Below are 22,981 nucleotides of genomic sequence, written 5' to 3' on the forward strand. Positions count from 1 at the left end.
GAGGTTGACGAATACTGAGGAGACAAATGTTTCCTTGCTCTCTGGCTCTGTTCGTGGTATCTGTAAAGGATATTAATGCTGTGGATGTACTATGCCCAGGTCAGAAGCCATGTTGAGTTTGAGTAAGTAGATCATTCTGCAGTAGATAGTTCATAATTGCTGGTGGATACACAGTTCAAGGATTTTGGATATAGGTGGTAAGAGGGATATGGGGCAAAAGTTGGATGTTTTGGTAGTGTTACTTCCTTTGTGTATAGGGGTGACATAAGATAATTTCCAAACAGTAGGAACTAGAGATTCAGATAGAGGTCTATTTATTAGGATGATTGGATAGGTGACTAAGTTGGTGGCAACTTTAAGGTAATGTGGAGAGAGAGTGCTGATGTCGAGCAGAGTTTTAGTTTAAGTAGTATTTTTTATGGTTGCTGTGGGTATGGGTTGAAATGAAAAGGAGGTCTGGTTGTCTTTGTGATGGTTCTGTGTATTGTTGTGGGCAGGTTCTGTGGTAGTTGATGAGAAATTATAGCTGTCTGAGGTTGGGAGTGAGCGGGGGGGATTCCAGTGTTGGAGCTGTTTGCAAGTAGATCAGCTATTGATTTTATAAAGTGCTTATTGAATTCTTCAGCTATAAAGGAAGGAGGGGTGTTGGGTGATGGGGGATGCTCTTTGTTTGTCCCTGGGTTAAGAAGGGTTGGCATGGAGTGCCAGAATTTTTGGGGGTTGATTTGTGATGTAGTTGAAGGTGTGAGTGGCAGGATTTTTTGTTTTTGTTTACTAGTTTAGTTAAGTTATTGTGGAGTGTTTTGAAGTGGATGAGATTTTGCTCTGTTTTATTATGTTTCCATGTCTTTCAGGCTTGGTCTCTTTGTTTCATCAGGTTTATACAGTCTATGGTAATCCATAGGGTTTCCCTTCTTTTTATCTGTTTTGCATGTAGAGGGGCTATGCCATCAAATATTTTTGGAAAGGAGCTATTAAAGTAATGGACTGCATATATGATGCAAATATTACAATGACTTTAGTGACTTATGTAAAACTGTCATCTGTGAATGGGAAAGCATTACAGCAGCAGTAGAAATGATTTGTAATCACTGAGAAAATCATTTACTGTTAATTAGTGATTGTGCATATATAGCAGAAATGCAGTGTAATTGTGAAATACTGAAGTGGCAAGGATGTTTTTTGTCTCACCATGCATGAGTCTTTACTGGAAGATTTCTAAGTGTGACTACTATATGAAAAATGACAGTATTATGATAAAAAATAATGTGGTCATGGCTAGGGGAAGAATGCATCTGTTAACAAACTGCAAGCCTTACTATTGTGGATGTATTCGTAGAATGCAAAAATTACTTCAGCTGGACTAAGACTCCACACATGTATATACAGTAATTATGGAGTTTGAGCTACCAAACTTTTTTTTTTTCTGAGGATGGCAGGAGTGCTTTCATTGTTCTGTTGACTGACTATGTTTTTGTGTATGACTGTGGAATATTTTTACACACAGTAATTATGCAAAGCAAGGGATCTACGAACAGAAAGGACAGCTTCATCCATGAGGAAGACCACATACTCATGGCAGCAATTAGAACATAAAGCAAATGTCTTTTAGGAAATTGAGGCCCAAAAAAGCTGAGCGGGCAAAAGCCTGGAATTAAGTTATAATGGACATTAATGTAATTGGTGGAAGGCCCTCACATTAACACAGTGCAAGAAGAGGGCAAATGATATAACAGAATATGCTGGAACCAAGGCAAGGCAGAATGCAATTTCAAGTACCAGGGGCCTCCAACACTTATCCCTTTAACACCAGATGAGGAATACTTCCTCTCCATTTGTGGGGATGACTGTGACACAGAATATGATGGGAATGAAATAATTAGAGGTGCAGTGGACACTGGCTATTACCAATGTGTGCAGCAGCAGCAGCCATCTGCTCAGGAAGGTTGGTTTAAAAACAGTAACATATTTATATAGACAGTTGAGTACTGGCATGCAATGATTACATTTAACACATGACAATTACTAGCAACAGGTGACCCTTCCACATCTACACAGACTAAGATCTTTAGAGATCCAAACTATCACCAACCACCAACTTTCAGGCTCACCTACCTTATCCTGTAAATATAAATAATTCCTATTTATATTTATAACCGTATACTGCTTTTTATCTCCCCTTTGTAGATGATATTTGTATATTGTTGTATATGCAAATCCAACCCGTTTACTATTGCTTAACACTCCTACAGAAATCAAATTGTATTACCCTCTGTCTTGGCCACCTCCATTTATACATTAGTTAGGACTTGTCAGACTCAAATAGGAGTCAGTCTTGGAAGGGGAAGAGGAGAGGGTACTGTCCAGATACATGGGGGTGGATGAGACTGCATGTTCTTCTCAAGAAAGTTCCACAATTAAGTGGGGGAATAAGCACAACAGATTTCATGAATTCCAAATCAGTATTCATCTACACCTAGCAGAACCTTTTATCTGAGTTCTGGTCCATCAGTATTGTCAGATCAGCACCTGTAGGATCACCTCTATCAAGTAGGTCTTGATGTCAGGCCAACTCACCATCCAACTGCCATGACAGCCCTTCTTCAAAATCACTTGCACCATCACCTAGCCTAACTTTTGGAGATGTATATGACACAATTGACCGTGACTTACTGTGACTTTCTGTTACAATTTGACCATCACACACAAGTATGCCAAAGTTTAACTCAAGGGGCATAAGTTATTAACTAAACTTAAAAAAGTGGGGGACTTATGATGCTTTTCAACTGTATGCATTTCATTCCTGTAATACTACTTCTTACCTGGCTCAACTAGCACCCTGTGATGGTACCACTGACTGGTGCCCCATCCCCTCATCTTTTCAGGTGAAGAGGAAAAAAGATCTGTAAAACTGCAGGATGCCAGTTGACTGGCTTTCTGCAGACAGAACCAAATCCATGCAATGCCTCCTCCCAGCTCTTCAAGTGAAACAAACAAAAACTCAGCTCCTTCTACTGGTATACAACCAGGGGGCCAGATACATGCCCCCCCCCCTCCAAAGCCAATCAGGTCCTGAATGTGCACTGCCCCGACCTTCCTTTGTTTAGTTTAGGTATAAAAAAATGTATCTATATCTATATGTGTGTCGGTGTGTGTGTGTGTGTGTGTGTGTGTGTGTGTGTGTGTGTGTGTGTGTGTGTGTGTGTGTGTGTGTGTGTGTGTGTGTGTGTGTGTGTGTGTGTGTGTGTGTGTGTGTGTGTGCGCGTGCATGCTGATAAAACACTGCAGCAGGGCTAGCAGCCACTCAGCGGTGTAAACCTTGGCTTCAGATGATTGTCACTGTTGAAGTGACACTCCAACTTCATGTGCAAAATGGTAAAAAGGGGGTGAGGATGGATGGATAGATATATAGATAGATACATATTTCTTTCTTTTAAACTGTAGCAAACTAGTTGCTACAAATGTAGCAAGCAATTGCTACATTTTAGAGAACACATGGAACTCTATAGTGCTCAGGTTTGACCACAAATGCAATCACGGCTTTTAAAAGCCAATATGCATTAAAGAGCAATCAGGTTCAGCCAATTGCACCCCCCAACACTTTGCACATGGGACAGTTTCCCCCTGCACCCCACCCTAAGTATGTTACTGAATTACATACACTCTCTGGAAATTGCTAGAATGGTGGCCATTCTTATTGTGGTACTGCTCCTGCTGTGGACCAGATGGGGCCGTAATTGCTATATGGGTACAATCCATTGCACTGAGTAGCTCAGAGAAACATGCCACTTCATAAAAGGCTAGGAAAGAGATATACTGATCCATATGTCCCAAGAATAACTCCAGGGACTGCTGCCAATGCTGAAGCTTATGAGATACCCAGTCTATCCCCAGTCTTTCTTTAGCAGGTCTCTGTGGCAAGTCTAGCGAAGCCTATATATACCTTAATATACACAGGGATATGAAGGCCATGCATCTCCCCAGTGACCCTGGGAAGGCCAGACATACTCACTAATACTTTTACAATATTCCCGTCCACTTTAAACCTATGAAGTATCTCCTTATTTTCAAAAATTACAGTGAATGATTCTCTGCCTATATCTCTTTCTTCTTGTCTAGTGAGTGCTGCTGGATGCAATCAGTTTTGGCTTGGCAAAAACACGTGTTTCACACTGGGAAATGGCAAGGCTAGCAGGAAGTGACAGTATAATTGTGGATTGAAAAGTAGATAGAAAACTGCACCTTTTATAATAGATTTGTGGACAGTGTGGAAAGGCATGAAAATTGCAAGTAGGCAGAAAAAGACTTCATTAACATATGCAGCTTTACAATTGTTTTTCATTTGCATCTCATTATGATTTTATTTGATTATGCTTATTCGTGGCCATCACAAGATTAGCAAAGTGGCCTCAATGAATGGTAACTTTGCTGCTGTCATTTGTAGACAGCATGACTAGCTTTTACATGCTCGCGTAACGATGAATACGACCCTATATCTTTTCTTCAGGCTGACAAATAGAAGAGACCTCAAGCACAATATAAAGTGGTAGAATTATGAAAGTTAAAAACAGTACATATTTCTCCCTAAAAGTAATAAATTTCATTAAATATTATGGTAGAAAATACATTAAAAATGAAAATGTTCATGCAAAAAAATAAACAAAAAACTGTAACAGGGAACCAACTTTTGAAAGCATGACAAGCAGTTTGTCAGCCAAAAATAAGGGTTTGCACAATAGCTATGCCTATATTATATCCCAGTAATATTACATATTACCAAACAAAAGGTATCAGTAACTCACAATTTCTGCATTTATGTGAAAAACCACTCATCCTACTCTGATTAGTGAAAATGTTTTTAGCTTGCTTACTTTGAAACAATTTGCATGGTAGTAATGCAGCAGCATTTTCAGGTATGCTTTGTATTACTCCTGTTAAATATATTCTACAACATGCAATGTGACAAATCATAAACATAAATAAACAAAACTGTACTGAGAAAAGTATAATACAATATTATACCTACTAATGGAAAAGGTCCGTCGCCCGGACTTTTCCATTAATATAACTCTATTTCCATGTTAAATGGGTTTAACATGGCGAGACAACTTTAAAAATACAGCGGGAGACTCCTATTTTAAATTTTAAAACTGTCTCACTATGTTAAACCCATTTAACATAAATGAGTTTAACATAGCGAGAACAGTTTTAAAATAAGCACGGGACATCTCCTTTAATATCTCGCTATGTTAAACTCATTTAACATAGCGAAACATAAAAAGCAATGGAGATCTTGCTTTCTCCGTTGCTTTTGCCCAACTCTGATGTACTGCGCGCGCGCGCAGTACATCAGATGCCAGACATCTGCAGAAGGGCAGCAAACAGGCATTATACTATGCCATTATTTAAGAAAAGTAATAGTTTCTTTTCTAAATAATGTGGCTTTGTTTGGTCCCGAGGCGAACCCAAACCGTGGTAAGTTAACTATTATACCCACACCAGAAGGATGATATAATAACAACCTATTCAGAAAAAAAACATCCTGACAATCTAATGTTACAGGTTTCACTCAAAATACTTCACATTCTATTTAAAGGTAGCAGAAGCAGCACACATAAAAACCACACAACTTGTAATAAATTTCAATGTGTGCAGTTGTCATTTTGCTACATCTTTTTCCCCTAGTTGATAAGTAAATACACAGCAATTTTAATGAACAGGGGATTTATGGTTTAAAATGATTTCTGTTTATTCAAGCATCATATCCTATATTTAAGTAAAGTGATTATAAACTACATACAAAGTGTGTGTGTGTGTGTGTGTGTGTGTGTGTGTGTGTGTGTGTGTGTGTGTGTGTGTGTGTGTGTGTGTGTGTGTGTGTGTGTATAAACTTTTGTGTGGGTGTTTCGTAGGAATAAATGTTTAGCTCTGGAAACAATTTTTTTCTGAACTACTTTTAAGTCATAAAAGTGTACACATTTGTCATACATCATTAGTGCAAGGACTAATAAAAACTCAATGTTTTCTGGCTGAATGAATCTGTCTTTAGCTGTTTGCTGAACTGAAATAGCAAATGTTAATACTCATTAGAAAATGAAAACACTTCTGCTGTTGTGAACGGATTCTGTGTCTGGTGCCAATTCCATGATCCTGAATGCACTCTGTCATTTGATAGAGTACTCTAGGAAAAAAAAAACAGAAGCCATGTATATACAGAGCATATCAATATCAGGAAAAATAATCTGAGAATTGCTTGCCTGTAGAAATGTTGAGAGGCATACTAATACTACGGAGAGCTCCATCAAATCATTTTTTACAATATATGCTATTGCACATTCTAAATGTATCATTCCTTTCAACATCACAGAAGTATAAACTCTGACACAAGCACCAGGAGCATTTGCTATATCTATTCTGCCACTTTTACGGCTTTGTAGATAAGTGCATTATTCTTGCTAATGTAATATTACAATCTCCTGACCTAGAACTACCTTATGATATTGGAATATGTTTGTGTATTCTTTCACTATATCTGAATCAACCACCTCCTCAAGGAACTGTTTTATGTGTGTCAAAATGTCTTTAAAAAATAATAATTCTTCATAAGTAATTCCCCTTCTGAACTTTCTTCTTCAGTGTCTTATTTTCTGAATCATGTACCTCTCTTAAATATTGTAACATTCCCTACCATATGTGTCAGCATCTAAAATGTTTTCTTCTTTTTTGATTTCATAGGTTTATATGAAAGTACTATTCTTGCTGTCCTTGCATGCCATTTTAAGCTTAGTCAGTTTCCCTTATTGTGCTTAAATTAACATATCCCATTTGAGTAGGGTCGACCTTATCCATTTAATATACCCCATTAGTCATTCTCAAATATTCTTTCATGATGTGTAGAACAGATCCTACACCATTTTCAGCCACAGCTCCTGGATTGTTTGTCTATTTCTATTTTTGTGTTCAGATGAACTTTCAAGAATTTCACATTGTACTGTAGATGGGATTTTAATCAGCAACATACAGTAGATTTATATTTTACTGCTTTCTGCTGGTAATATTGTTTTTGGCATGTATTCAAGTAAGAAATTTTGTCTGATCATGTTTGTGAAAATTATGGTTCCTTGCATTCATTTTTGTTAACACCAGAAAATCCTAGTTTCAAACAGACTGACAAAAGTGTACTTTCCCATCACTGGTTACTACTGACCTGAGGTCCAGTGACTTCTGAAGCAGGATATTTGTTTGGGCCATAATACTTTGCCTTATTTCAGGTACTTTCGGAGCATATAGTTTTGTAAGTGTAGAAATTTCTTCTATGTCCATTTCTCACACTGGGATTTCCATCCTTTCAAGTCCAAAATGACTTCCTGTTTCATCACACCACTTCTCAAAACTAAAAATAAAATGTTTGTCTTTTTTTCAGACACAAACCAGAATGACCTCCTGGCTACTAAGAAATCTTCCAAAGAAAACACTGATGTTGAGAAAATTCTTTAATAATAACAGCAAAGCTTTCGGGACAAAACCCTTCTTCAATACTGCAAACATTTCAAAAATCAAAGCAGTTAAATTTAAATAGGAGCCAAACCATCACATGATCGCAGCCAGCCAACTATGCGGTGGAAGCAGTTAAATGATAAAATTGAAATAAATAACTAAAAAAAAGCACATAAAATCCAAACTTTAAAATTTAGTATATTGTAACCTCACTAAAATTGGTTTTAAAGTTATAGTGTTACAAGCAGGTGAACGGTCGGCAGCAAAGCGCAAAATCCATTCATATTCCTTCATTTCTAGGAAGTTGTTAATATCACCACCTCTCATAGATACATACACCATGTCTATCACCCTGAATTTAAATCTATGGGTATCTCCTTTGGTACAAATGTGCTTATATAATGCATTATTTTCATTTTTTCTCCTAATATCGGATTTATGTTCAATAATGCGCTCTTAAAGCTTTCTAGTGGTCTTACTGACATAAAAACAAGAACATCGGGTACAGGTGGCTAAGTAAACCACATTAGAACTAACACAATTAGCTGTAAGCTTAAAAGTGTATTCATTTATTGTAGAGGGATGAATAAATCTCTCACTTCCTTTACCATAGATATCGGTGCAACATGTACAATTCAAACAGCTGAACGTACCAAGCCTTGTACTAACTTGAGGAATTTGTCTACCAGTAAAATCCTTATAACACAGCTTATTTTTCAAAGTTCTCATATTCCTATATGAGAAAAAGGGGCGGGCACCCAGTATATTACTTACTTATGAAGACGCCATCAGAACAATCCAATGTCTCTCTATAATATTTTTAATAAACTTAGTTTTAGTATTAAACGTTGTTACATATCTAACTTTAACTGTATCTTTTCTAGTTTTACCCAGATTTATGGTAGATCCATCTTCTATTCTAAAAATTGGTTTAAGGGTAGTGTCCCTATTCCTCATAGTTTTATTCCTTAATTCTAAAATCAAGGATGGGTCATAGCCACACTTCAAAAAAATCAGTTTGCATTTCATTAAGTTGTTCCAAAAAGATAGAATTGTCAGTGTTAAGTCTACTGGCTCTACTAAATTGTGCCATTACTATCCCCTTAAAAACATGGGGTGCGTGCATACTGCTCTTGTGTATATACCTACCCGCATGTACATCCTTTTTATGCATACTTTTTGGAACAACTTAATGAAATGCAAACTGATTTTTTGAAGTGTGGCTATGACCCATCCTTGATTTTAGAATTAAGGAATAAAACTATGAGGGATAGGGACACTACCCTTAAACCAATTTTTAGAATAGAAGATGGATCTACCATAAATCTGGGTAAAACTAGAAAAGATACAGTTAAAGTTCGATATGTAACAACAATGTTTAATACTAAAACTAAGTTTATTAAAAATATTATAGAGGGAAATTGGGTTGTTCTGATGGCGTCTCCAGAAGTAAGTAATATACTGGGTGCCCGCCCCTATTTCTCATATAGGAATATGAGAACTTTGAAAAATAAGCTGTGTTATAAGGATTTTACTGGTAGACAAATTCCTCAAGTTAGTACAAGGCTTGGTACGTTCAGCTTGTTTGAATTGTACATGTTGTACCGATATCTATGGTAAAGGAAGTGAGAGATTTATTCATCCCTCTACAAGAAATGAACACACTTTTAAGCTTACAGCTAATTGTGTTAGTTCTAATGTGGTTTACCTAGCCACCTGTACCCCATATTCTTGTTTTTATGTAGGTAAGACCACTAGAAAGCTTAAAGAGCGCATTATTGAACACAAATCCGATATTAGGAGAAAAAAATGAAAATAATGCATTATATAAGCACATTAGTACCAATGGAGATACCCATAGATTTAAATTCAGGGTGATAGACATGGTGTATGCATCTATGAGAGGTGGTGATATTAATAACTTCCTAGAAATTAAGGAATATGAATGGATTTTGCGCTTTGCCGCCGACCATTCACCTGGTTGTAACACAGCTATAACTTTAAAACCAATTTTAGTGAGGTTACAATATACTAAATTTTAAAGTTCGGATTTTATGTACTGTTTTTTTAATTATTTATTCCAATTTTGTCATTTTAATTGTTTCCGCCGCATGGTTGGCTGGCTGTGATCATGTGATGGTTTGGCTCCTATTTAAATTTAACTGCTTTGATTTTTGAAATGTTTGTAGTATTGAAGAAGGGTTTAGTCCTGAAAGCTTTGCTGTTATTATTAAAGAATGTTCTCACCGTCAGTTTTTTCTTTGGCATATTCCTTTTTGTTTTACAGCAGGAATTCTATTTCGTTTACTAAGAAATCTTGCATCTAATGAGAAAAATCACCTTCCAGATATGCTATGCATGTTTTATTTTAGCTAATTAAGAAATGACAAAGAAAATTAAGTTACAGATCTATGCATTTTGAAATTCCGGGCATCATACAAAAACATTTCATTTGCAAAAATAAACATATGTATTTCATAGGTTACAGCAACTTATAACAATCGGTATACAATATTATTCAAAACATACAGCAATATAACACTAAAAGAATACACCAGGCTTAATAGCAACACATAAAATGGACTGAGATTCATGAAAAAAAGAAAGGTTCTTATGGGCTTATACAATGAAACGCGCATTCCTATAGATAGTAGATCTGCCCTGTTTCTTTGATGTAATTAAACTCCAGATTTATTTATTTTTACAGTAAAAATCAACAAGTGATCATAGGGCATGTAGCTCAGTTTTGGTGGTTTCTTGGATGCACAATACTGAACATGTTCACTGGTGAGTACTAGAAAATTACTATAACTTAAATCAGGACTTTAAACAACCAATTCACTGGTTGATGGTGGGTATTGCCCTACACCCCCTATAGTAATAGTTGCAACATCATATTTACTTACTCTTATACTTCATAAAATGAATACAAGGTACTCGTGCACAATTATTTCCCAGTACAGTGCAGTGCCTGATGTTATACACAATCATGACTCTGATAAGAAGATCTTATCATATACTACTGACTTTGGTCTATTAGTCAAAGATCTGGAGGGGAATTATTGAAAGTACTGTGGTGTACACCTCTGTGTACATGTCACACTAACCTTTTGGTATTCAGTAACAGCCCTAACATGGTCCTTCATGGTGCTACATGGTGCTGTAGCATGAAGAATGCTCCTCTGAGTAGGACTGGCTCCTTGGAGACTCTAAATGCTAAAGAGGTAGTTTGGGGGAGGAGCACATTCTAATTAGCCATGTGCTCTCTCCCTGAACTGCCTCTAGGAAGGTATCTACATAACAAGCAATTCGAGAAATTGATTGGCCATGTAGGTCAGCATTACTAGCCTCACCACATCATGGCAGTAAACATGGTCAGTGTTTAACTACCTACTACAACTGTGGTACAGAGATCGTAGATGGGGGGAGCCATTAAAAACCTGAACTACTCAATAGTAAAGTGCCATAATGGCATTGCCATCATTACAGGAAATGGGGTGGGGTGGGAGGAATCACTAGACACCAGAGACTGCTCAGTAGTAATATGCCATAACAGCACCAACATCAGAATGGGGATCAGGGTGGGGATAACCACAAGACACCAGGGATTACAGTACTTCTAAGTCCCATAACAACATGTACAGCAGAACAGGGTTCAGGGTGGGAAGATCATTAGAAATCCAGGAGTCTACAAATGTGCCATAATGCCATGTAACTTATTACATTGATTGGGGGGAGGCACACTAGCCACCAGCGTAACTGCAAGTATGCAATAATGGCATGATGGGTTGAGGGGGGACGTACCAGCCATCAAATCATACTAGATGTCGCTCGTCCCTCTCTAACATAGATGACAAAGAGGCAGAGTAGTTTGTTTAGATGCTTTATTACATAGAAACACATCAGGATGGAAAGCAGCATCATAAAATATAACTGAACTGATTAACAGACAGATCTTACAGACATACATGCTTACATCTTAACAGCTTACTACAAAATGACAGTCAGGCTCAGTATTTACACACGTGTGCAAGCCCTTACATAGCTTCTTAAAGATATATACACACACACATTTATCTATATCCTCCTCTTAAAAAGACTGCCCTTAGTTGAAAATAACATTAGAGTTAGACATGCATTGCTATAGACATTAGAAACAAATGCAATGTTCATGTCCAAGTTGCCATGTATATATAGCATGGTCTTCATATTCCTGTACTGAATTGCAAGAGCTAGATAGCACATTAATTAAAAGGGGGTATAATCATATAGCTGTCTCTAACATTATGGAGAATGTTAGGTCTTTGAGAACAACTTCAGCCCAACCTTGTTTTTCTGAACAAAGTATACAAAATAAGAGGCATAGCAGAAGCAATAGTCCAGATGAAAGTAGGTTAAGAGTACCTGTTCAGTATACCAACAATGTGAAGCCCATTTTGGGGGTATGCAGAAAATATTGGTCCATTTTAATGATGGACCCAGCAGTAAGGGAGATTGTAGGCCCTAACCCTGAATTTCAGTTCAGGAATATGAAGAACATGAATAAGATGTTATGTTATCCTGATAAAAGTGAGAAAGAACAGGTTGATAGGTACTGCACTAGCCCATGTGGGAAATGTAACCAGTGTGTATATATATATATATATTAACTCACAAGGTAGTTTTAAACATCCAGATCTGGGGAAGGACTTTGTTTTCAGGGTTAATGGCAACTGTAATTCTGAACATATAGTATACATGGCTGTGTGTCAGCTATGTAGTGCATTTTACATAGGTAAAACAGACAGAATGTTTAGATTTAGGATGAGAGCATATTTATGATATACATAACAGCATATTAACTAATACATTAGAGAAACATACTTCTCAGATGGGACCTTTACATAACTTTAAAATTCTCATTATTGCTAAAAATGTACCAGGAATGAGAATGGGTGATGTAAGGAACAGGACAGAAGCAATGGAGACAAAATGGATCATTAAGCTGAGAGCCAATATGGGGAAGGGCTTGAATGATGTTGTACCTATTCAACCTCTACTTAAGATGAGAAGACTTAGGAAGTAAAGAGGTTTGGTTCAATATGCATTTTAAAAGGTAGTTTTATGTTTTATTATATGAACAGTTTTTTGTACATCTTCCTAGTTAGCTATATGTATGTGATAGAGAAGTGTAGATATTTTACTGCATTGTTTATTCTTTGCATTTTGCACTCTTTGCATGTATATTCAGATGCAAGTTTGCCATGTGACTTTAAGAAGCTGTGTCTGATTAATTAATTATGTTAATTGATCACATGATAGGTTTGCAGTATATAAAACAAGGGCATTTTTATGGTTGTAAATGTCTGATGAAGCAGTAGTAATTACTGTGAAAGCACTTACTATTGAATAAATTGTTGGTTTATCTGCTATTTGCGTTGCCTCACCTATTTTATACTTTTGCAATCTCAACATCATTCGTTGCAATCTGGCTGGAGCTGTATTCATAGACATTCTCAAAATAGTGACTACAGGTTGGTGATCTGCTTCGATCAGGATAGGTCTACAATAAAGATAATCATGGAACTTTGAACATGCAAACCCATTTGCCAAATGCTCTTTCTCGATCTGAGTATACTGCATTTCCAGGTGGGTAAGAGTTCTCGATGCATAGGCAACAGGTTGACCCTCTTGTAGGATGATTGTACCTAGACCAAATTTCAAAGCATCACATGAAAGTGTAACAGCTTGTGAACAGCATATTATCTGAGAGCTGATAGACTGGAAATTCTCTGTTTCGGGACATCAAATGCTCTTTGGTGCTGTTCTAACCAAGATCAGGATACATCTTTATGTGTCAGCTCTCTGAGTGGTGCTGATATTTGACTGAAGTCTGGAATGAACTTGCCTAGGTAGTTGACCATGCCAAGAAAACGTTGCAGGGCTTGAACACTGTCTGGAGCTGGCATCTTGAGAATCGCTGTTTGCTTAGAGGGGTCTGGTCATAGGCCTAAACTGGTAAATAAATGACCAACATAAGTAACTTCTTGTAGCCTGAATTTGCATTTCTGTGGACTGAGCTTAAGATTCACTTGATGTGCTCTTTCCAGAACTTTTCCGAGGTTTCTGTCATGCTCAGCTTCACCATTACCTCCTACTAGTATGTTGTCTACTATAATAGCACAAGGATACCCAGAAAAAATTTGCTCCATTGCACGTTGAAAGACTTTTATCCCAAATGGCATTCTCAAAAATCTGTACCTTCCAAACAGAGTACTGAATGTTGTTAGCAATGAAGCTTTCTTGTCAAACAAAATTTGCCAAAATAAACTCTTTGCATCTAAGACAGAAGAAGAAAGTGGCATTTGGTATAAGGGCAGCAGCTTCTTCGATTGTATGCATTGGATGATGAGGTCTTTTTAGTGCCTTATTCAAATCTAGTGGAAAATACATATTCTGATATCATCTGAGCTTTTCTTATGAGCTACCACCATGGAAGATATGCACTCAGTTGGAGTAGATGATCCAAATGGAGAAATTACACATCGTTGCACAATTTTATTTAGATTGGCTTTGACTCTGTTCAGTATAGCTATTAGAATTTTCTGGGCTGGTGTGATAACTGGATTGATGTCTGGATCTAACTTCATGGAGTACAGAACTGGAAGCTTGCCTGGTTTATCTTCGAAAAGATCAGCACAGGTAGAAAAAATATGTCGAGCAAAATTAAAGTAGTGATATTTCAAGCTAACATGATGGACTTTCTTATTAAATGAAAGCAGTCACATTTCCAAACTGTCTCTGAGCCCTAATAATGAACTGTACATGTCTCTTGACCATATAAAATTATAAGTTGTAACGTCTTCCAGAAGAGTAATATGAAAGCACTACTGACCCTTCAGTCTGAATTTCAACTCCATAAGCGACAAGCTTCACTCACTTTGTCAAATCAAGACTTTCACAATACATACACTAGCAAATGTTCCTGCTGACATAAAATTGCACTTGGAAGCTGTGTCAGCTTTGAGCTTTATGGGTTTTCCATTTATCCAAACAGTATAAAATACTTCATTCTTCACCCTTAAATCTATTGCATTGACTGTTTCATTAAGCACTGACACACTATCAACATAAAAATTAGGGTTGCAGCTTTCTAACTGATCAACTCATTTCTTTGAATGTTCCCTTTTAATAAAAGAATGTGTGCCTCTTGATTTACAAAACCTCTTGAAATTATTTCACTTATTGCATTTGTGGCATTGATGACCAAAAGCTAAACATTTTTCCTTTTTAGGTTCATGGTTTCCACCACAATTATGACAGTTGGCAATGAAACTAGGTTGGGGCCCATGCTTTGAGTTTGCTGACTCACTCTTATGCTTCACTGAAACTGTGTGAACTCTGGACATTGCTGGAATGCTCTGTGGTTTATCAGTGAGTGTTCCAGGGGCTACAGTTACAGTCATGTACTTGGGCCTGCTTCTTTTAACCATGTGTTGTATGCTATCAGCATGAGATCTAGAAGTTAATGGAAGCATGCATTTCTCATTTGTAAACATAGCTGTGTGCATTTCTGTGAGCTCATATACCTGACGAATATCAATGGCCTTATTCAAAGTTAAATCACTGTCACAAAGCAAAATCTTTCTCACAGCATCATCCTTCATGCCATATGTCCGTATTTTATCAACTCATCCCTTAAAATCACCAAATCTGCACATTTTAGCCTTATTTCTCAAGTCTGTTATTTATGCTAAAAAGTTTCACTAGGCTTTTGATCCCTCATGTCAAATAAGTAACTTTCCATTGTAATGTTTGTCTGGGGGTTACACGTTTTTCTAAATTTACATTTTGAGCACTCAGGGTCCTCCCTTGACTCAGCCGGTACAACAGTATGATAGTTTTCCTCCTCTCTTGCAAAGATAGCAGGTGCATGCACAAATGAACGCTCCCTGTCAATGGCTTCTGACCCAGCTAAATTAAGCAGAATAAATGCCTTTGTACAGTCATCTTTATCACAAAATGCAGCCTGTATGAAAATGTTGTACTCTTGCTCAAACACTCTCCAGTTCTCTGCAATATTATTGTCAAACATAAGTGAATTGGGTTTTTGAAATCCGTCTGCCATGCCAACAAATTGTGCAAAAACACACTGAAAATATGGCCCCTGTAATTATGAATGAACAAGCACACTCAGCAGCTTGTAATAACATTCAAATGCACAATAAACTCTTCAAAATACTGTGCTTTGTGAAATATGCTCTGAAATGGCTGTATCTTGTGAAATAACTTTACTGTAATACTGCACAAACATGTGAACACTTCATACACTTCTGATAACTCATATAGCCTTAATTAATACAAAACTACCTCTTTAATGAAATCTGAAGTCATTCCCTTTTATTTTATTTGTTTTATACAAATTGGACTTTATTTCAAACATTTTCCATAGTAATTTGGATATTTTTATCAATATCAGACATTTTGGTTTATTTAAATATCATTAAGAGTGTTCTGTATGCTTCATTTCATACTTTGCGAATAAGAAATTATTTAAGCAAGTTTTGACATCTGAAATTAATTTCTGACCTTTTTTGTGAATTATACATGTAGTAGGGATGATCCACTCCTATATATTCCTCCAATACCAACTGGATGCCTCTCAGACTTAAATTGGAGAAACTGGAACTCTTTCTGGCAACAGATCATTTTAGTCATCCCTTTTCCGACACCATGTCCCTTTAGACATGTCACTTCTGACACCATGTCGCTCGTCCCTCTCTAACACAGATGATGAACAGGCTGGGTAGTTCATTTAGTTCATCTTTCCTCATTGTGGCTAACATATCTCTGAATCACAAAATATTACATTGTGTGAGCAGTAAAGACTTTATGTTAATGACCATTAACATCTCCTAATTGAAAATGTCCATTTAAATCTGCATATATCTAAATCTAATGCTATGTTCAGGTATGGCATAGACAAACAATTAAAGTAAAATATTTAAAATCAATAAAGTAAAATAAATTAAGAAGGCATATGAACTTCGGAATCTGAAAAGGAACTTGGACAAAACAAGTTGTCACAGATTTCTTGGTCTTCAATGAAGGTGAAATCTCCAAACTGACTGCATAAATGTTGTGCTTTCTTTGTTCACATAATGTCCAGGTTTTTGGCTAATATTTTTGGTCTGTTCCTCATAAAATTTGTGGTTTTTGGCAAATCACTGGGATGATCTCAGGATTGAAGTCACCAGCTCCGAGATTTATTAAGCCTCGCATGACATGCAGGAATATTGCAAGAGCTGGTGCATGGAATATTTCTGACGAGAGATTCATTATAGAGCTCCCGGGACATGCACGACTGCTCCTACACTATTCCTGCATGAACACCACTGCCATATGCTAATTACCTTATTTGCTGGTGAAAATCATGCAAATGAGGTGAATTAGCAATTCAGCAAGCAGGTAGGTGTTCATGCAGGAATAGTGTAACCTGCAGAAATGTATTCAGTTACTAGATGAATACATTTCTGCAAATAAGAAAACGGAGGCATGACAGCCTCAAATAATGCATGTATTCCATTTATTAGGCATGTCAATGGCCAAATATATGGTCACTGGCATGAAAAATAGTTTACATTTTTTAAAATAAAAGTTTTTTGGCGGGCTGATCTCGGCCGTTTAAGCATAGAGCAGAGGCGGGCAAACGGGATCGTGCAGAAAATAAAAAAGGGAGAAATCAATTTTGAGAGAAATCTGCCTTTTGCCATTATAGTCAATAGCATGCAGAATGAAAACAATACCAGGGAATAGTGGTTTCTAAGAGGAAAGGCTTAATGTAAGTGTAGCAACTCACGAGTAAGGCCGTGGTGTATGCAAATGGGGGGATCTATACTGAATCACAAATTTCTTCTAAGTGTCAGACTGCACCTAACCGTGTAGGTGCTCTAATACCACAGTGTAGACAGGAGGAGCAGCTAACATGAAAAGGGTATGTGTCATGCTTACTGTAAGCACATTGGAGCTCAGTGGCCTGTGTTTGCCCTTATCTAAGCACAGCTAAGGAAGGCGGTGTGTCTGAGGCTGTATTTTCCTATTCCATGAAATGCAGAGCGTGTTTGCATCCAGGGAGGGCCAGTTCTGCTTAAAAGTGTTTACTTTAGCTAAACAGGTGTGCACAGCATGCACCAAGCCTAAAAAAAAAAAAAAAACATGGGATAATAGAACTGTTTAGATTTGAGTACCAGGAATGTGCGGCGTGCATCAGGGCTTAAACCGGGAGGAAATGGGAAGGGGAAACTGCAGAAGGAAGGCAATCAAAGAGAACTACCATAGTTGGCAGGTGGAATGTATCAGAATCAGACTATTACACAGGCAGCAGCCCAGCACACTACTATAAACTATGCAAACACCTTTCAGTCTATTTTTTCCACAAACTCTACACCTCTGGTGTACACATTCAGGGGAATTTTAAACTGACAAAACTAACTAAACATGTTATGGGCTGCTGTTGCTTTGATCTATCAGTATGTGCTAGAGTTTGAGGGTGGTGAGGAGGATAATGCTGACAACTAACTCAGACCAAGGAGGAGGAAAAGAGTGTTTAGACCCAGGGTAACCTACCAGGGGCTACATGATCTGGAGATAGTAGAGCACTACAGGGTGGGCAGGGACATACTTCAGCAACTTGTTCAGCTGTGCCAGCCTCACCTCAGACCCAGAACCAACAGAGGAGAACCCATATCAGTGGATACCAAGGTATGTGTAGCCTTAAGAATACTAGCTACAGGTACTTTCCAAAGACCAACTGGGGATAACATGTGGGTCTCACAGGCATCTGCATCCAGGATACTCCACCAGTTCATGGATGCCATGCAACTGCAATCCACTGAGCACATTTACTTCCTCAGCATCCATGAGGAGAGGACCAGCAATATGTGTCTCCTCCCCCATGTAGCAGAATGCCCAGAGGTACTGGGCACCATAGACTGCATGCACATCCACATCAGAGCACCAAATGGTTACCAGGGTAGGGTCTACCTAAACCACAAAGGGTTCCACTCCATCAACTGCCAGGTCATGTGTGATGCCCAGGGCATTATCAATAATGATGTGTGCTGGCAGCCCTGGAAGCTATCATGACTCCCACATCTAGCATTCATCATAGCTGTACCAGGCGTTTGCCAGTGGGGCCACCCCAAATAGCCATCTGGTGGGGGATGCTGGCTACGCACTGGAGCCGTGGATGATGACACCCATCAGAAATGCACACACACCCACACAAGAACAACATAATGAGGCACATGCACAAAGGAGGATCATTAGAGCATGTGTGTTTGGGATGTTCAAGTCACGGTTCTGCTGCCTTGACATATCCAATGGAGTCTTGGAGTACTCTCCAGCCACATGTGCACACATGTTCATAGTATGTACCATGCTACACAACATGATCCTGCAGAAACAGCTACAGTAGGAACAAATCAGGGAAGGGCCACACAGCCCCCCACCATTGCAAAGGTCTCCACAGGCACTGAGGGACTTAGAGGAGGAACATCCTGAGCCAGCCCTGTAAGCAGACGGAGGCATGCCCAGTATGCCCTGTCCTTGGCAAAGAGGTAACGCATAGCACATACACTGACACTGTAGAACCCAAGGGACTGATCTCTCTCTCACTCGCACAAACAGTAAAATGGATGCCAAACAACACACCACCTATAACCTACCATGTATAGGCAGTGTACATTGTGCATCCGACATGGTCAGCCCTGAAGCACCACCCTCACAACAACACCAGGCACAAAGTAAGTCAGTCTCCTTAACAAAATTAACGACTAGAGTAGAATGTTCTGATAGCATATATATGGTATTGATTCAAGCATACAAGGAAATGGGGTGGCTTACTGGGATAGCAGCAGACTGACAGCTCTGTGGGGCAGCAGGAAGTGTATTCCCAGTATTGGCCTACCCACACCATGCAGTACCACCCTAGTTGACAAATACCACTGCAGTATATGTGGTGAGCTAAATAACTCAGGGGTAATAAGTCACATGCATGGATGTCAAAGTGGGGGTTCCATACTGAACCCCAGCCTCACCCAGCTGTTCAGCTGTAGAAAACCAAACAGGAATGCCTGTCAAAGGCCCCCATATGGCGACATCCATGAAATCCCCATCCACTGACTTTTACACAGTGATATCACAGCAGGTCTGGCAGTGGCAGTATGGCTTTGAAAGGTAAGAAGTCTGAAACTACAAATGTCTATGCCAGAGCAATCTGACCTGTGGTCGTTACTGTTATGCCTGTAGTCTGAAAGATAGGGCACACCACTGTGCTAAATGGGACCAAAATGTTAAGCAAATATCAGCACAGTCTCTTCAAATGTGTATTGTGTACTAATGTGTCACCCCCCCATAGTCCCATAGAAATGCAATAACATGTCCCTAGCCTTAAGCAACATCCAGCCATCAACTAGAGTGATGGCTCAACACAAACAGAAAGCAATTATCAGTAACACCCACAGGCAACTTACTGCTCCCATCCTAGGGTTGTCCACTGTTGGCAGCCTGGGAACATATCAGAATGCACTGCCTTACTACAGTTGGCTGCATCTGTCACACCTGGCCTACAGGCCTGTGGCAAATGCCCACGCCTTACCCACAGTGCCCTGTTAGGAAGTGGCATGGGCTCCATCACACCAACATAACACAGTCTAAAAAAGACAAAGAAAGGCCATGCTGCTAACTGCTAGAAGAAACACTGCCAGTATCAGAGAGCCAGAAATCTGGCCAAACCCGTGAATAATGGGGTGAAAAAGTCCAAAGAGAAGGACACCTTTGAAATGCTGCTCTAATAATGTAATAAAGTTGAATGAATGATTGTAGTAGCATGGAATGTCTGATGGGTATGAAGTAAGAAACTGTAATGTCAAATGTCAGTAATATCTGACTTCAACCCTGAGTGACTTTCAAAACACTTTTCCTTGAAAACCACACTTGTTTGCATATCCAACAAGATATATGAGCCATTAATGTGGACATTCTGTGTTACTCTGTACAGTTGACAGGCAGGGCTAGGAGTCTAAACATGGAAATGCACTCATTGCAGGCAGTCCTAACCCTGGAAGATGGTGACATGTCTGCACCCATAGAACCTTGGCCCACAGCCATGGGGAGTAACACACCCTTCCCTGATCACTCATACTATGCAACATCCTTACCCCAAAATGTGGCCAGCCAAGCAAAATGAGGTGGGTCATACATATATGTCAGACAAACACACATCTCCAGGGTGGTCAAGCAGTCTGACACACACAAGACCCTCCAAGTGCAGTCAACCTTTGAGCAGATCCCTATGCAAAGCAGTGGTAGCTATAGGCAAACATATTTGACCTAGGACACCCTCCCTCCCATATCTTATCACCTACAAATCTATCTGGAGTTTGCCTGTCATCTTGATGCTGTCTGACTTATATTACTCAACTGTAGAATGGAAATCAGACCAGGCCAGAACAGAAATGCATAGAGATTCCGCCATTGTAATATATCACCAAGATGCTGGACTGTTTCCACAGCTCCAGCAGTCAATTAATTGTAGGTACACCTCTCAATAGATTGGCTTGCACAAGAATGCATAGCATTTGGCCCATAATTTTGGTGTGTGCATCATCCATCCTGTATTCTTCTAGTAAATCACTGTGATGAACTGAGGAGGTATGTCATGAGGTATTGAAACAATACATGACAGTGTCAAACAGCATATATATCAGATGTCTGCTAAAACAAGCCCTGTAACCCTAGCAACCCATACATTACTGAGAGAAATAGTCACAATCACTGTATGACCCATTGTCCGCCCATTTTCAAAGGCTGTCTCCAGATATCCTGCACCAACAGGTTGAGAGGTATGGCTGTAGCACAAGACAAACTGGACTGGTGTACAACAATTCCTAAAATGGAGTACCACATGTACTATAGAAGGTCACACTGGGCATGCTCATATACTTAGAGAAATGTCAGTAGGATCTAGGAATGAACAGGTCTTCCCCACCCAGTGCACTTCCCGTTTCCCTATATTAGCAGTCCTGAAGATGTCTGTCACCATAGAAGTACCTTTCATAAGACCTCAGCTCTACAATCTCTGTGGCATGTGCGATAACTGTCTAACACTATAGTACCAATAACTAGTTAGGTAGGAGTTCTAATCTCAGTCATGGCAAATATCAAAGTAAGCGTGTGTCATGTGTGTTTACAAGTTAAAGCTTTTGGGACCATTCAAACCCAGTACACTTCCCCTTTCCCACTTTAGCAGTCCTGCAGATATCACTCACCTTATAAGTCCCTTTCATCAGGCTTCAGCACCATAAGCTCTGTGGTGTGTGCAATAATTGCATAACACTATAGTGCAAATAACTAGTTGGGTAGGAGTTTTTATCTCCGTCCTGTCAAATATCAAACTTTATTTGTGTGTGTGTGTGTTTACAAGTTAAAGCTTTTGGATCCATTCAAACCCAGTACACTCCACCTTTCCCACTTTAGCAGTCCTGCAGATATCAGTCACCTTAGAAGTCCCTTTCATCAGGCCTTAGCCCCATAAGCCCTGTGGCACATGCAATAAGTGTGTAACACTATGGTACAAATAACTAGTTAGGTAGGGATTTTACTTTTACATCTGACAAGTATGTGTGTGTGTGTGTGTGTGTGTGTGTGTGTGTATGTGTGTGTGTGTGTGTGTGTGTGTGTGTGTGTGTGTGTGTGTGTGTGTGTGTGTGTGTGTGTGTATGTGTGTGTGTGTGTATAATGTGTGTCTGTTTGTAGGGTAAAATATTTTGATAGGTTTAACACCCACTACCCTAATTTATCAGTCCTGCTGATGTAATTCCCCTTAAACCCAGTACACTTCCCCTTTCCCACTTTAGCAGTCCTGCAGATATCACTCACCTTAAAAGTCCCTTTTGTTAGGCCTCAACCCTATAAGCTCTGTGGCACGTGATTACTATGTAACACTATAGTCAAATAACTAGTTAGGTAGGAGTTCTAATTTCAGTTGTGGCAAATGTCAAACTGTGTGTGTTTACAAGTTAAAACTTTTGGGTCCATTCAAATCCAATGCACTTCCCCTTTCCCACTTTAGCAGTTCTGCAGACATCAGTCACCTTAGAAGTCCCTTTCGACAGGCTTCAGCACCATAAGCTCTGTGGTGCATGCGATAATTGCATAACACTATAGTGCAAATAACTAGTTGGGTTGGAGTTCTTATTTCCATCCTGGCAAATATCAAAGTGTATTTGTGTGTTTGTTTACAAGTTAAAGCCTTTGGGTCCATTCAAACCCAGTACACTTCCCCTTTCCCACTTTAGCAGTCCTGCAGATATCAGTCAACTTAGAAGTCCCTTTCATCAGGCCTCAGCCCAATAAGCCCTGTGGCATGTGCGATAAGTGCGTAACACTATGGTACAAATAACTAGTTAGGTAGGGGTTTTACTTTTACATCTGGCAAGTATGT

Source organism: Protopterus annectens, chromosome 3.part1 (assembly GCF_019279795.1).
Source record: "Protopterus annectens isolate FY-2018-M chromosome 3.part1, PAN1.0, whole genome shotgun sequence".
In the NCBI taxonomy this organism is placed as follows: domain Eukaryota; kingdom Metazoa; phylum Chordata; order Ceratodontiformes; family Protopteridae; genus Protopterus; species Protopterus annectens.